Source organism: Cervus canadensis, chromosome 21, assembly GCF_019320065.1.
Source record: "Cervus canadensis isolate Bull #8, Minnesota chromosome 21, ASM1932006v1, whole genome shotgun sequence".
In the NCBI taxonomy this organism is placed as follows: Eukaryota; Metazoa; Chordata; class Mammalia; order Artiodactyla; family Cervidae; genus Cervus; species Cervus canadensis.
In genome coordinates this window covers 51,662,256-51,676,664 of record NC_057406.1, presented here as the reverse complement: position 1 = coordinate 51,676,664, position 14,409 = coordinate 51,662,256, and the positions used below count along the sequence as shown (strand labels likewise).

The window sequence follows — 14,409 nt, the reverse complement described above, 5'->3', positions numbered from 1 at the left end:
CGATTCCTCTGGGTCTTCCCAGTGCACCAGGCCCGAGCATTTGTCTCATGCATCCCACCTAGGCTGGTGATCTGCTTCACTATAGGTAATATACATGCTGTTCTCTCGAAACATCCCACCCTCGCCTTCTCCCACAGAGTCCAAAAGTCTGTTCTGTACATCTTCCTTCATTTTTAAACTTTTCATGAATAAAACTCTTCAGAGTAACATGAATCAACATTTCATCGAAGTGAAGCTAATGTTTTAAAATCTTTAGTTTTATCCCAATGGTTATTGACAATTTTTATTCATATTCCAGGTGGCGTTTATATATTTTAATGGAATATCATGCTCATTAGTGAGTGAAAGTTGCTCAGTCATGTCTGACTCTTTGCAGCCCCATGGACTATAGCCTGCCAGGCTCCTATGTCCACGGAATTCTCCAGGCAAGAATAGTGGAGTGGGATGCCATTCCCTTCTCCAGAGGATCTTCTCGACCCCGGGATCGAACCTCGGTCTCCTGCATTGCAGGATTCTTTACCAGCTGAGCTACCAGGGAAGCCCATTCTTATTATGATGACTTATAAAATATCCCCTCGGTTTTCTTATGCACCAAAATATTCCTCTATTTATAGTAATGCACAAACTCACGGTTCCTAAAAAGTGAGTTAATCATCATAGATATATTTATTTCAGCCTGTCTGAGTCAGTGTTGCTATGTATAAAAGGCTGCATTGGCACACGTTGCAAAAACTGCAAGCCTATCTCAAGAAATTCTCCCAGTGGAGCTGGTAGCAGAGGGAGCTTTGGGCATATGAGTTAGCATCTGGTCCCTGCCTGTTTTGTTTTATATCTCTCTTACAGTTTTATTGAGATATAGCTGACATACAGAACTGTATAAGTTCAAGATGTATGGCCTAATAATTTACATACATAGATCATGAAATGATCACAATATGTTTAGTGAACATCTGTCATCTCATACAGAACCAAAATTCAAGTAAAATTTTCCTTGTGATGAGAACTCAGAATTTACTAATCCCTTAACAACTTTCATATAAAACACCCAGCAGTGTTAATTTTATTTATGTTATACATCTCATTTCTGGGCTTTCCTGGTGGCTCAGATGGTAAAGAATCTGCCTGCAATGCAGGAGACCAGAGTTCGATCCCTGGGTCGAGAAGATCCCCTGGAGAAGGGAATGGCAACCCACTCCAGTATTCTTGCCTGGAGAATCCAATGGACGGAGGAGCCTAGTGGGCTACAGTTCATGGGGTCGCAAAGAGTCAGCCACAACTGATTGATCAAGCGCACACACACACACACACACACACACACACACACACACACACACACTACATCTCTAGTACTTATTCATCTCATAACTGGAAGTCTGGAAGTTTGTACTTTTTGATTGTCTTCATCAATTCCCCTTTCTGTCAAGCCCCCACCCCTCTGTCTCTGGTAATACAAATCTGACAAATTTGATCTTTTTTTTTCCCCCAGCCACTCCACATATCATGTGGGATCTTAGTTCTCTGACCAGGGATCACACCCACACCCTCTGCATTGGAAATATGGAGTCTTAAACATTGGAACACCAGGGAAGTACCCTGATCTCTTTTTCAATGAGTTTGTTTGGTTTTGAAGTATAAGTGACCTACAGCATTCTGTTAGTTCCTGTTACACAATCTGTTACACATGTGCGTGCATGATAAGTCGCTTCAGTTGTGTCCGACTCTTTTGTGACCCCATAGACTGTAGCCTGCCAGGCTCCTCTGTCCATGGGATTCTCCAGGCAAGAATACTGGAGTGGGTTTCCATACCCTCCTCCAGGAGATCTTCCCGACCCAGGGATTGAACCTGCAACTCCTGTGACTCCTGCCTTGCAGGCAGATTCTTTACTGCTAAGCCACTGGGGAAGCCCATAGGTATTCAATATTTCTATACATTTCAAAATGATCACCAAGATAAGTCTGATTACGTTATGTTACCACTCAGAGATATTACATTATTATTGACTGTATTCCCCACACTGTATATGTCATATATGTGACTCATTTATTTTGCACCTAAAAGTTTGTACCTCAATCTCCCTCACCTATTTTCCTTCTCCCTCAGGCCCCTGCCCTCTGGCAATTACCTGTTTTTTCTCCACCTCTGTGAACCTGTTTCTACTTTGTTGTTTGCACACTTTTTAGATTATATATTTAAGTTAAATCATACAGCATTTGTCTTTTCCTGTCTGACTTACCTCGCTTAGCATACTATCCTCTAGGTTGATCACAAATAATAAGATTTCATTCCTTTTTATGGCTGAGTAATATTCTTCTTTGGGCTTCTCTGATGGCTCAGTGATAAAAAGATTTCATCTGCCATTGCAGGAGATGCAGGTTTGATACCTGGGTCGGGAAGATCTCTGGAGAATGAAATGGCAACCCGCTCCAGCATTCTTGCCTGGGAAATCCCATGGACAGAAGAGTCTAGAGGGCTGTGTAGTACATGGGGTTGCAAAGGAGTCAGACACAGCTTAGTGACTGAACAACCGCAACAATATTCTTCTTTATCTATTCACCTATCAGTGGACATTTAAGTCACTTCCATATCTTGGCTATTGTAAAGAATGCTGCAATAACACAGGAGTGCACATATCTTTTCTAATTAGTGTTTTCTTTTTCTTTTTTTTTTAATTAGTGTTTTCTTTGGCTAAAATCCAGGAGTGAAATTGCTGGAACTTATGGTAGTTCTATTTTTAATTTTTTGAGGAAACTTCGCACTGTTTTCCATAGTGGCTGCACAGTCGTTTGATTTTTATTATTTTCCTTGAGTCTCCAGGGAACCCAATGAGGTTCAGAGAGGTAAGGTGACTCACTCAAGAGCATGCAGCTGATGTGAGGCAGGTTGGAGACTTCAACCTCCATCTTCTGCCTTCACATCCAGTGCCCTTTCCCTCTGACATGCCTGCAAGGGCTAGAGACGAGGACCTGAATCCTTGAATAAAGTCTTCGATTGCTGAAGACTGATAAAATGCTGGGACTCCACAGCTGTGTTCATAGAAGCATTATTCACAAGAGCCAAAAGGTGGAGCCAATCCAGGTGTTCACTGATGGGTAAATGGAGGAACAAACTGTGGTCTATACCTGCACTGGGGCATGGACTGCATGCTAAGTGGCTCAGTCGTGTCCAGCTCTTTGCGACCCTATGGGTTGTAGCCTGCCAAGCTTCTCTGTCCATGGGATTCTCCAGGCAAGAATACTAGATGTCTCCTGCATTAGCAGGCAGGTCCTTTACCACTAGCGCCACCTGGGAAGCCTGCAATGGGACATTATTCAGCCTTAAGAAGGAAGGAAATTCTGACACACACTACAACATAGATGAACTGAGAGGACATTGTGCTAAGTGAAGTAAGTCAGACACGAAAGAACAAATATGCATGATTCCATTATATGAGATATTTAAAGCAGGCAAATTCATGGAGACACAGAGTAGAATGGTGGTTACAAGAGACTGTGGGGGGCAGAAATGGGGACTTAGTGTTCAATGGGCCCAGTTTCGGTTTGAGGAAACGAAGAGAGTTCTGTGGATGTGTGATGGTGGTGGTTGCCCAGCAATGTGAATGTACCTAATTCCACTAAGACGGACACTTGAAAATGGTTAAAATGGTGAATTTTCTGTTCTGTGTCTTTTACTTTTGTTTTTCTTTGGCTGCGCCAAGGGGCAGGTGGGATTTTAATTGCCCATCTAAGGACTAAACTTGTGCCCCCTACAATGGAAATGACGAGTCTTAATCACCGGCCTGCCAGGGAATTCCCAGATCACAATTTTTAAAAATTAAAAAGAAGGAAAACGCTGACTCCTTTAACTGACTTCATGAATATGAGGTAAATTAGTATTAACTCAGGTCAGAGGGCAATGCCTTTGTTGGAGTATGCTCACGTTGACACTTTCTGAGCTAACGTGGTATGTACTGTGGACATCTGGCCACATGTGACTACCTAGCATCCCATCCCCCTTCCCCTGGGAAACAGAATCTATCTTTTTTTGGTAGAGTAACACATGCCGTGAAGTTCAAGGAGACCCAGACCAGACCAGTCACATACTTCGTCACTTTGGGCACTAACACTTGAGCAAACAGAACTTTATGTCATTTGAGCAAACAAACCACTTAGAGAAATTAAGTGGTTTTTATTAGAGTGTCTTCCTACTTCAGTTTGAATGCAGGGTGATTTTACAGCATGTTTACAAATTATTTAACACTAGTTCCTTCAAAAGGTGGAGACTAATATCACTGAGTATCAACAGGGCTCAGTGACTCACTTCTAACAAAGAGGATGCTGCATAAATATGAGTCATCTGTGGCTAAGTCATAAATGACCTGTGCTTCTCACGAGAGTGGGATGGCTGGTTCTGGGGGACCCTGGCTGCCATGTTATGGCGATGCTCAGGCAGCCCTAGGGAGAGGTTCACGTGGTGAGAAGTTACGCTTCCTGCCAATAAGAAGCGTGAACTCAAGGCCTCCAGCCAGCAGCCACATGAGTCACACGGAAGGATCTTGGAAGCAGATCCTCCAACCCCAGTTAAGCCTTCAGATGACTTTGATGACTGCAGCCCCAGCCAACATCTGACTGCAGCTTTATGAGAGCTTGAGCCAGAATCACCCAGCTAAGTCGCTCCTAAATCTCTTTTTTTGGGGGGCCACACTGCAGCATTTGGGATCTTAATTTCCCAACCAGGGATCTAACCTGTGCCCCCTGTAGCGGAAACACAGAGTCTTAATCACTGGACCATCAGGAAGTCTCATGCTCCTAAATTTGACTCACAGAAATAGTGAGACAACAAAAGGTTGTTTTTTAAGTGATGTAATTTATTTTTTAATCGCAGTAAAACACACATAATATTTACCATTTTTTAGGTGTATAGTTTGGTGGTGTCAAGTACATGCATATTGTTGTGCAACCATCTAGCTTCAGAACATTTTTGTTTTTGAAAAAATTCAGACTTCACCTGCATCGTCAGTAATTCTGGGTCTTGAGACTGCTCATCCACACAGCTGATTTTGGACTTACCAGCCTCCATAACCATGCGAGCCAGCTCCTTATAAATTTCTTAAATCTTTTTCTGTATACAAACATACACATTCTGTTGGTTCTGTCTCTCTGGAGAACCCTGACTAACACAACACTGTATGTGAACGTGCATTCAAAACCAGTCTGGAAGGGCCTGTAGTCTTAGAAATGCTCCGTCTGCAGCCTCACATGTCACCCCATTTAAAAATCCTGTAGGCAAATTCATCCCAATCCTTTGTGCTTTTGTGACACCTCTCCATCAAGCGTTAGTCCCTCAGTCGTGTCTGACTCTGCAACTCCATGGACTGTAGCTTGCCAGGCTCCTCTGTCCGTGGAATTCTCCAAGCCAGAATGCTGGAGTGGGTTGCCATTTCCTTCTCCAGGGGATCCTCCTGACCCAGGGATCGAACCCAGGTCTCCCACATTGCAGGCAGATTTTTACCTTGTGAGCCACCAGTGAAGCCTCTCCATGACTGGCTGGAATGGCAGCATGATTGTAACTTCATTTCCTCACAGTTGTAAAGAAGAAAGAACTGAAAATCAAAATTCTTGACATGTCCCCATGTGCATCTTAAATGTTCACATTATCAGCTTACTGAATAACACATTTTTAAAAGCATTCAATTTCTTCTAGATTGCTCTATATTGTTGAGTTTTCTAAAAAGCCACTGTACTGCGGGGTGTACATATGAATATGGTGTGTTGTTGTTTAGTTGCTGACTAAGTTGCGTCTGACCCTTTGCAACCCCATGGACTGTAGCCTGCCAGGCTCCTCTGTCCATGGCATTTCCCAGGCATGAATACTGGAGTGGGTTACCATTTCCTTTTGTGTGATATTGTGTAAAAAAGATACCGATTGATCAATCAACTGATCTAACATCTGTTTATCTATCTGTTCATATATGTCCATGCTTGCATATTCATGAACCTTCTCTGGCAATTTACAAATGAAACTGATAACATTGGCTGTGTCCCGGGACAGGAACCATAAGATAGTAGGGGGGAAATGTATGGAGAGTTGATTTAAAAATAACATGAATTTATTCCTCACATTTCTGGAGGCTGGAACTCCAAGATCAAGGCACCAATAAATTTGATGTTGCGTGTAAGCACACTTCCTTGTTTATAGAGGGCCATCTTCCTGCTGTGTCCTCACCTGGTAGTAGGGGAGAGGGATCTTTGTGGAGTCTTGTAAACACATCTTAATCTTTATAAACACATTAATCCCATTCAGGAGGGCTCAGTTATCATGATCTAATCACCACTCAGAGGCCTGGTTCCTAATACCATCACACTGGGCATTAGGATGTAACATGAATTTGGGAGAAATACAAACATTCAGTGTATAGCATCCGGCAAGAGGGGACCATTTAAATAAATTATATTGTTGTTTAGTTGCTTAGTCATGTCCAACTCTTTTTCAACTCCCTCTAGACTGTAGCCCGCCAGGCTCCTCTGTCCATGGGATTTCCCAAGGCGAGAATACTGCGGTGGGCTGCCGTTTCCTTCTCCTAGGGATCTTCCCAACCCAGGGATTGAACCTACATCTTCTGCATTGCAAACAGATTCTTTACTGCTGAACCATAGGGGAAGTCCAAATAAATTATGACATATCCATAAAATGAAATGCTTGGCCTCCATTAACAGAACGAGAAAGCTTTTATGTGCTAATATGCACAGTCTCCATAATCATTTTTAAGTATGATAAGCTAGAGCAAGGTATATAGCCACATGAATAGCATACTACCATTCTGTTTTTTGTTTCAAAAAAAGAAAAGAGAAAAAGAATCTATACATGTACTTGCTTGTAAGTACAGAGTCTCTCTCCGTAAGGATTTACAAAGTAGTAACTATAGTTGTTTCCAGTGAGGGACTAGGGAAGTGGAGGCAGAGGTGGGTGTGACTTCGGCTGCATATATCTTTTGGTATCTCTTGAATTTTGAATCATGATTGCAAACCATATTTAAAAAGAAACTCCTTGATCCTTTTGTAGTTCATGAGCATGATGATTGGGTGTTCACGCTGCTGCGTGACATGTGCCTCCCTCACTAAACCTTGTTACGACATCGGCACATTACCTGTCTGACGTGAGAAAAAAAAAAAAAGAAACTCCTTTTAAAAAGTTAAGGGGACTTCCCTGGTGGTCCGGTGGCTAAGAATCTGCCTTCCAGTGCAGGGATTGTGGGTTCAGTCCCTGGTTGGGGAGATAAGATCCCACGTGCTGCAGAGCAGTAAAGCCTGTGTGCGGCAACAGCTGAGCCCTTGGGACACAGCTAGAGTCCGTGCACCACCAGGCACCACAGCGAGGGATCCCGCATGAAGAGAACAAGATCTGATGCAGCAACATAAAGAAATACATAATTTTTTTTAAATGTGTTAATTTAAAAAAAGAAAACTGAACTTGGAAGCAGGTTTTTCTATTGATCCTTCAGATGAGAACTCAGCCTGGCTGATCCCTGGATACTAGTCTGTGAGGTGGTATACGGCACGTGGTTGTAAGCTGCCAAGTTTGTGTATTGCTTCATAAGCATGGACCCAAGGTAAGTTTCAGGGAGATTACTGCCTGCCTTGTTTATTTTTTTTATTTTGGCTGCACTGTGTGGCATGCAGGATCTTAGTTCCCCCACCAGATTGAACCCACGCACCCGCATTGGAAGTGAGGAGTGTTAACCACTGGACCGCCAAGGAAGTCTCCTAGCATGTTTATCGATAGCTATGAGATGGAAGGTTTGCACCTGATCTCAACGAGAACCTCTTGAAGGGGCTCACTCAGTAGTGATCTCAAGGTTACTACAGAGCAAAAGAAAAGAAGGTCAATGAGCAAGCCACAGACAGCTTGTGTTCCTGGCCTCCTGGACACTCCTTTCTACTGCCAGCTTTTCATGGACTCTTTTAGACAAGCTGTCCTCAAGTGAGAGTCCAGCTGGTTGTATGTGGCGGGCATGTCCCCTGTGCTCCTTTCTCAGCACCACCCCCAGGGGTTCCGAGGCCTCTTCTGAGCTGCCAACAACGGTTTAAAAGCAGATTTTTGTACTAGTTGAGTCTTGTCACTCCTGCCTTTTTTACAGTTTCTCTCTCCAAAAATGGCCCATAATTTTACTAAGAGCCTCTAAAGAAGGATTCTCCATTTGGAAGAAAAAACAAAACCCTTTGAAGCCCTGTAATGTGGCGAGATCTTAAAGTAGGAAATGGCAACCCACTCCAGTATTCTTGTCTGGAAAATTCCATGGACAGAGGAGCCTGGCAGGCTGCGGTCCATGGGGTTCCAGAGTCTGACACCACTGAGTCACTGAGCATGCACCCACAAGCACCAACTGGCTCCCCAACCATGTGTGAGGCCTTTCTCAAGTTTCCTGTTCTTTCTGTCCAGCAGCCATGATACACCTTCTGTGCTTGAGACGGACTTTGACAGAAGGATCTAGGAGTAAGTGCTCATTTTAGATTTTTCTGAACATTAATAAGAACAAACTTTATGGTTTGTGAAAATCACTGGGAGCAGGGGGAACAAGGTGGAAAGGCCCATGGCTTTAGTACTTGGAGAAGGAACATCAGGTTTCTTATTCTTCTTTTAATCTACTTATTTGGCAGTGCTGTTTCAGGATCTTTAGTTGTGGCATGTGAACTCTTAGTTGCAGCATGTGGGATCTAGTCCCCTGACCAGGAATCCAACCTTAGCCCCCTTCACTGGGAACTCAGAATCTTAGCCACAGGTTCACCAGGGAAATACCAAGCACCAGGCTTCTTAACCCAGACATTTTAAAGTGGCCATACGGATAGTATCTGCAACAGTAAGAATGTTAACCATCCAAAAGAGAACTAAGCCAAAAAAAGCTAAACTTGGGCAAAGGAATGAATTTTGGTATTTACATTTGGAAATGGGTTTGCCTGATTTCTTGCACAACCAGACAAGAATGAAGCTGCTCTGACCCAAGACTCTGCTCTGACTCACAGAAACTGACCCAAGAGAGGCTAGAGAGACCCGTAGTTTCCTCACCTGAAGATTCTGCCTTCTATTGTGAGAGCAGTGCCTTACTTTTCATGTCTAATCCACACTTTCTCTGAGCAAAGGTGAGATAATAATGAAGCATTTTTATTCAAAAAATAAAGTAACTGGGGACTCTTCCAGGTGCAATTGGCATAAACACCAAAGTAACTAGATTAAATGAAAAGACAACTCATTAACGCATGGGAAGGAAAAGCTGTTGTCTTCAGGCACATCTTGATTCAGGAGCTCAAATGATGTTATCAGGACTCCCTTTCTGCTAAACAGGGCTTCTTTTCTGGAGAATATAATGATCACTGGCAGCTCCAACTTACATCCTACCCACTTAGTCTCCTCAGAGGCAGGAGAGCATTTCCTCAAACACCACTGGCAGAAAAGTCTCAAGGAAGACTTTTTTTTTCCAAGGAGGATTTTGAATGGCATCATTTGGGTCATGTGCCCAATCCTGAGCCATTCATTATGTCTGAGGACACAGAGTCCCTTGGGAGCTGGATATGAGCAAAACCATGGTGGCTCAGTTGGTAAAAGAATCTGCCTGCAACGCAGGTGACCCGGGTTCAACCCCGGGGTTGAGAAGATCCCTGAAGAAGAGAATGGCTACCCACTCCAGCATTCTTGCCTGGAGAATTCAATGGAGAGAGGAGTCTGGTGGGCTACATTCCATGGTGCACAAAAGTCGGACACAACTAAGCCATTAACACACACACACACACACACACACACACTCTTACACTAAATGGGCAGGTTTTCCTACAAGGAAGAAGGATGCTGTTTCCAGAAGAGGGAAGGGATGTCAGGCAGAGAATTACAACAGATATTCTCCACAAAAGGCCTCCCGGAGTAACTTATCCAGCCTAAATAGAGAGGCAGAAGGAAGAAAGAGGTCAAGGATGGTATGCCAACTGTGGAACACACTTTTTTTTTCCCATGTCTAATTTCTTGTTTTCCTCCTTCCTTCAATCATTTTATTCAACAAATCTCCTTACTTGTTGGAAACAGTAGAAACTGGGATTGCAGACTTACAACATCACATTCGAGGGTTTTAATAGAGACGTGAACAGTGGAGGCTGGACAGACTTCCTGAGAATTTAATTCTGAGTCAGGTCGGAGCAGTGATAAAGGAGATCATTAGGTGGGGGAGAAGAGGTGAAGAAATGCCAGGTCAAGGAGACAGCTGGCATCAAATTACGGCCATTCTGCCAGGGTAGGCACATTTATTCAACACTGGAACATTCCCCATGGCTGGGGCAGGGGCTGCATGGGAGGAAGGAGGGCCGGTGATGAGCGAGGAGCCAGGAGAGGGACCTCAGGGCAGACTGTGAAGCACCTTGAACCTCACGCCAAAACATTCGGACTTGATCTTATCTCTAGGTTTGGGGGAGGTTTTTCACCCGATAATTAATTTTTCAAGTATTTTTATGATGACGTCTCTGGCAGCTGACAAGAAGGTGAGGTGGGATTGGGCAAGACGGCCGGCCAGGAGCCCAGTTTGGAGGCTAAGTTGGGAATCCTGATGAGAAGTGCCAACGCCCCCAAAGGCAATGGTAGAAGGGAGGGTGGAGGCAGAGCTCAGGTTGAGCTCAGGTAGAATCCACGGGACTTGGTTCTGCCACAGTCAGAGAGCTGGCTCACAGAAGAAGTAGAGGGAGACCAGAGTTTAAAGTAAGGAGCTACTGCCCTCCCCTGGCAAATTATCGGCAGGATGAATCGTCCATTAAGAGATGGGAAAGGTCACTGTAGTTTCAGAACAGAAGATGCTTATTTCTGGGACACATCAGGAGGTATGTGCTGCATTCGTGTGGATTTTCATTTCATTCGCTTTTCAAAATTTTTTTTTAATATACTTATTTATTTACTTTTGGCTGTGCTGAGTCTTTGTTGCGGCACATGGACTTTCTCTAGTTTTGGAGAGCGGGGGCTCCTCTCCATTGTGGAGAGCAGGCTTCAGTAGTTCTGGCGCGTGGGCTCCGTAGTTGTGGCGCGTGGCCTTCGTTGCTCCTGGGCGGGTTGGATCTTCCTGGACAAGGGATCACACTTGTGTCTCCTGCATTGGCAGGCAGATTCTTACCCACTGTACTACCGGAGAAGTCCCCCAAACTTGTACATGTATTTATTTTTATTCCGGGCTGTGCTGCATCTCAGTCGCTTTGCGCAGGCTTTCTCTAGTTGTGATGAGCAGGGGCTACTCTTCATTGCGGTGCGTGGGTTTCTCACTGAAGTGGCTTCTCTTGCTGCAGGGCACAGGTTTCGGACGCATGGGCTCGCTCACGGGCTCAGTAGTTGCAGCTCACAAGCTCTAGAAAGCGGCTCAGGCGTTGTAGTGCATGGGCTAAGCTGCTTCGTGGCATGTGGAATTTTCCCGGACCATGGATCAGACCCTTGTCCTCTGCACTGGCAGGTAGACTTCTATTAACTGCACCACCAGAGAAGTCCATCATTTCATTCACTTCTCAAGAAACATTTATTAGGTCCTGTTATATGCCAAGTCCCACGCTAGATGCTGGGTACAAATTAGGAGTGAAACAGACATCGTTCTTGTCATCATGGAGCTTTCTTTACACTGTACTGGAGGAAAGGACGATAAACAAGTGTATGTGTAGTTAAAACGTACAAACTCTTTTAAATGTATGAAGACAATTGATCTCAGGTGCAAGGAAAAGAAATGAAGGGAGCAGAGAAGCTCCTAAGATGGGTGGTCAAGATGAGACTAGATTCTGAGTGGGACTGTCCACATCACCTTTCATCTGGGGAGGGCGTTTCTAGCCAAGCAGATGTCAAACTAATGACAATTTTGCTATATTAATAAATTTCATTGAGTTCAAAACCACTCTTTTCTATAAGTATTGTGCAATTTTAAATGTTCTTTGAGTAGTAACTTGCTTTACTTACCCTCAAGTTTTATGACTATAACTCATTTAGAATTTAGAATCTGCAATGATTCTCTGTATTTGCTGACTGATTTATGTGCTGTTCCTTGGGCAGATTGTTACAATTATGGCTCCCACTCCATCACCGTTTCCCAGATCCAGTCTCTTGGGTAGACCCCTCCCACACTGACATGTGGTATGTCCATGGGACTTGCTTTGACCAATGGAATATTAGGAGACGTGATACAAGCAGGGGCTTCCCAGGTGGCTCAGTGGTAAAAAAAAAAAAAAAATGCACCTATCAATGCAAGAGACACAGGAGACGTGGGTTCAATCCCTGAGTCAGGAAGATCCCCTGGAGAAGGAAATGGCAACCCACTCCAGTATTCTTGCCTGGAGAATTCCATGGACAGAGGAGCCTGGCAGGCAGCAGTCCATGGGGTCAAAAAGAGTCGGAGTATGCACGCACAACTCAGCACATGATACAAGCAGAGAATTAAAAGTGCTTGAATACTGGGCTTGCCCTTTCTTGCTCCCTGAGGATGACATGTGAGGAAGCCTGAGCTAGCCTCCTGGAGGATGAGTATCCCAGCTGAGGCCTCAGAGATCAGTCAGCTCTCAGCCAGATGACTGTCACCACAGGAGTGAGCCTAGACAACCAGCAGAAAATCCACCTCGTTGAGCTCAGTCTAAATGAATAACACAAAGAATTGTTGAGGAAATTAAAGAATTGTTGTTTTAAGTCTTTTTTGTTGTTGTTTTAAGTCATTAAATTTCAGGGGCTTTTTATGCAGCAATAGATAACTGATATGGTGAAATCTTTAAACAGCTTAGTTATTTTTTAAACAAGAAAACTGAAAAACAGCAAAGACAAATGATCTTACTAAGATCTCATCAGAGTTTGGGGGTGTATCTGAATTCTTACTTTACATCCTAAAGACCACTTCATTTCTGCAAACCCAATATCTTTTGGAAAATATCTAAACCTAAACCCACTAATAAATCAAGATTCCCCAGCTTCCTAGTTTTCTTAGCATATCTTAAAGTGATATTAAGATACTGGGCTTTCATATAATTTTAAATGATTAAGAGCCAAGATTATATTTAACTGTATGACTAAACAGAACTAAACTGATCATTTTCAAAACAGCCACAGAACTTCATAATCAAAATTTATAGCCTTCTGGGAAATATATTATTCTCTCTATCATTCTAAACAGCAAACAAATTGAAAGGAACTAGAAGGACCTTTTACTCAGCTTGTTAAAAATAAATCATTGTGACTTTTTTCCTTTGTGCTTATAGAAGAAATGTATTTTTCCAGTTCTTTGAAATATTAAAACAATAACTAAACCTAAAGTGGTATATAACACATATATTTCTGAATCTTTAGATATGGAATAATTTGTTTCCTAGGACAAAAGAGAAACCTATATCTCTTTAATATATTCTATATTTTTTAAAATGTGACAATCACTTTCAACTTTTTAATAATAATGACCTGAAGATGTTAAGTTACTTGCCCAAGACTGCAGATTATAAGTCACAAAAATGGAATCAAATATTTTTCTTTTTGATGCTAAATCCCATTCTCTTAACTTTCCTATTCTATCATTATACAAGTAATACGTGCTCACTTTCTTCTTCCTAACAGAAAGAATATTTTTGCAGTTTCCCGTCTTCCACCTGACAGACACATGCTTCTGGGGAGATGGGCACTTGACCATCTTGAAGGCATGGTCTTTATTGGTCTACCTTTATCAATCATAGCGGTCTCAGCTGGTTTACACACGGACATGTGATCCATGTAACACATAGGGAAAGTCTGTTGGGGCATTTATTCCTAAAAAGAGAGAATGCTTTTTCAGCTCTCCAGCTACAGGGACGCTAACTGACTGACAGTCTCTGAGCACCTGAGGCTTTGCTTCCCAGGGCGGCTTCCAGCCAGTGATGAAGTGCGGCAGGAATGCTCAGACAGACTTGCTCCTGGGAGACACGAGACTCCCTTGACAGGTGAAGTTTGATCAAAGGTGACTTTCACTCGGTGACTTTGGCCTTCTCTGCTGAGGATTCAAAGTATGGATGCTTCTCCTGAGACCGCTACAGGTAAGCCCCTTGAGGGGAGCTGCCTGAGAACAAAGCCTTCTCCCAGAGAATGGCAAGGCAGAGAGATGTAAAGAACGTAGGTCTCCAATGGCGTTCTGACCTGCTGAACCGATCAACCCCAGGGTCCCCCTCCCCATGGACTTCTTGTTTCGAAGACAATATATTTCCTTATTGTGTGAGCCACTGAGTTGAGGTTTTCTTTACTTGCAACAGAAAGCATTGTCCAGGATAGAATTATTCTCCAACCTCACTTCCTAGAAGAAATCTCTGATAACATTACTATGCACTTTTCCAATACATTTACAAACATGCACATCATTTTGCAACTTGATTTATTTTGTAGTCATCAATATGTTATACACATTCCTCCATATAGGTACCAATAGA

General features: G+C 43.2%; 1 non-coding gene across 1 annotated transcript; it reads left to right on the top strand.

Annotated features, from left to right (window-relative positions):
- Window positions 1-7,027: 7,027 nt before the first annotated feature.
- LOC122424134 lies at window positions 7,028-7,134 on the top strand. Its single transcript, XR_006264325.1, has one exon. It is a non-coding gene; the product is annotated as a small nucleolar RNA U13 (small nucleolar RNA).
- Window positions 7,135-14,409: the final 7,275 nt, after the last annotated feature.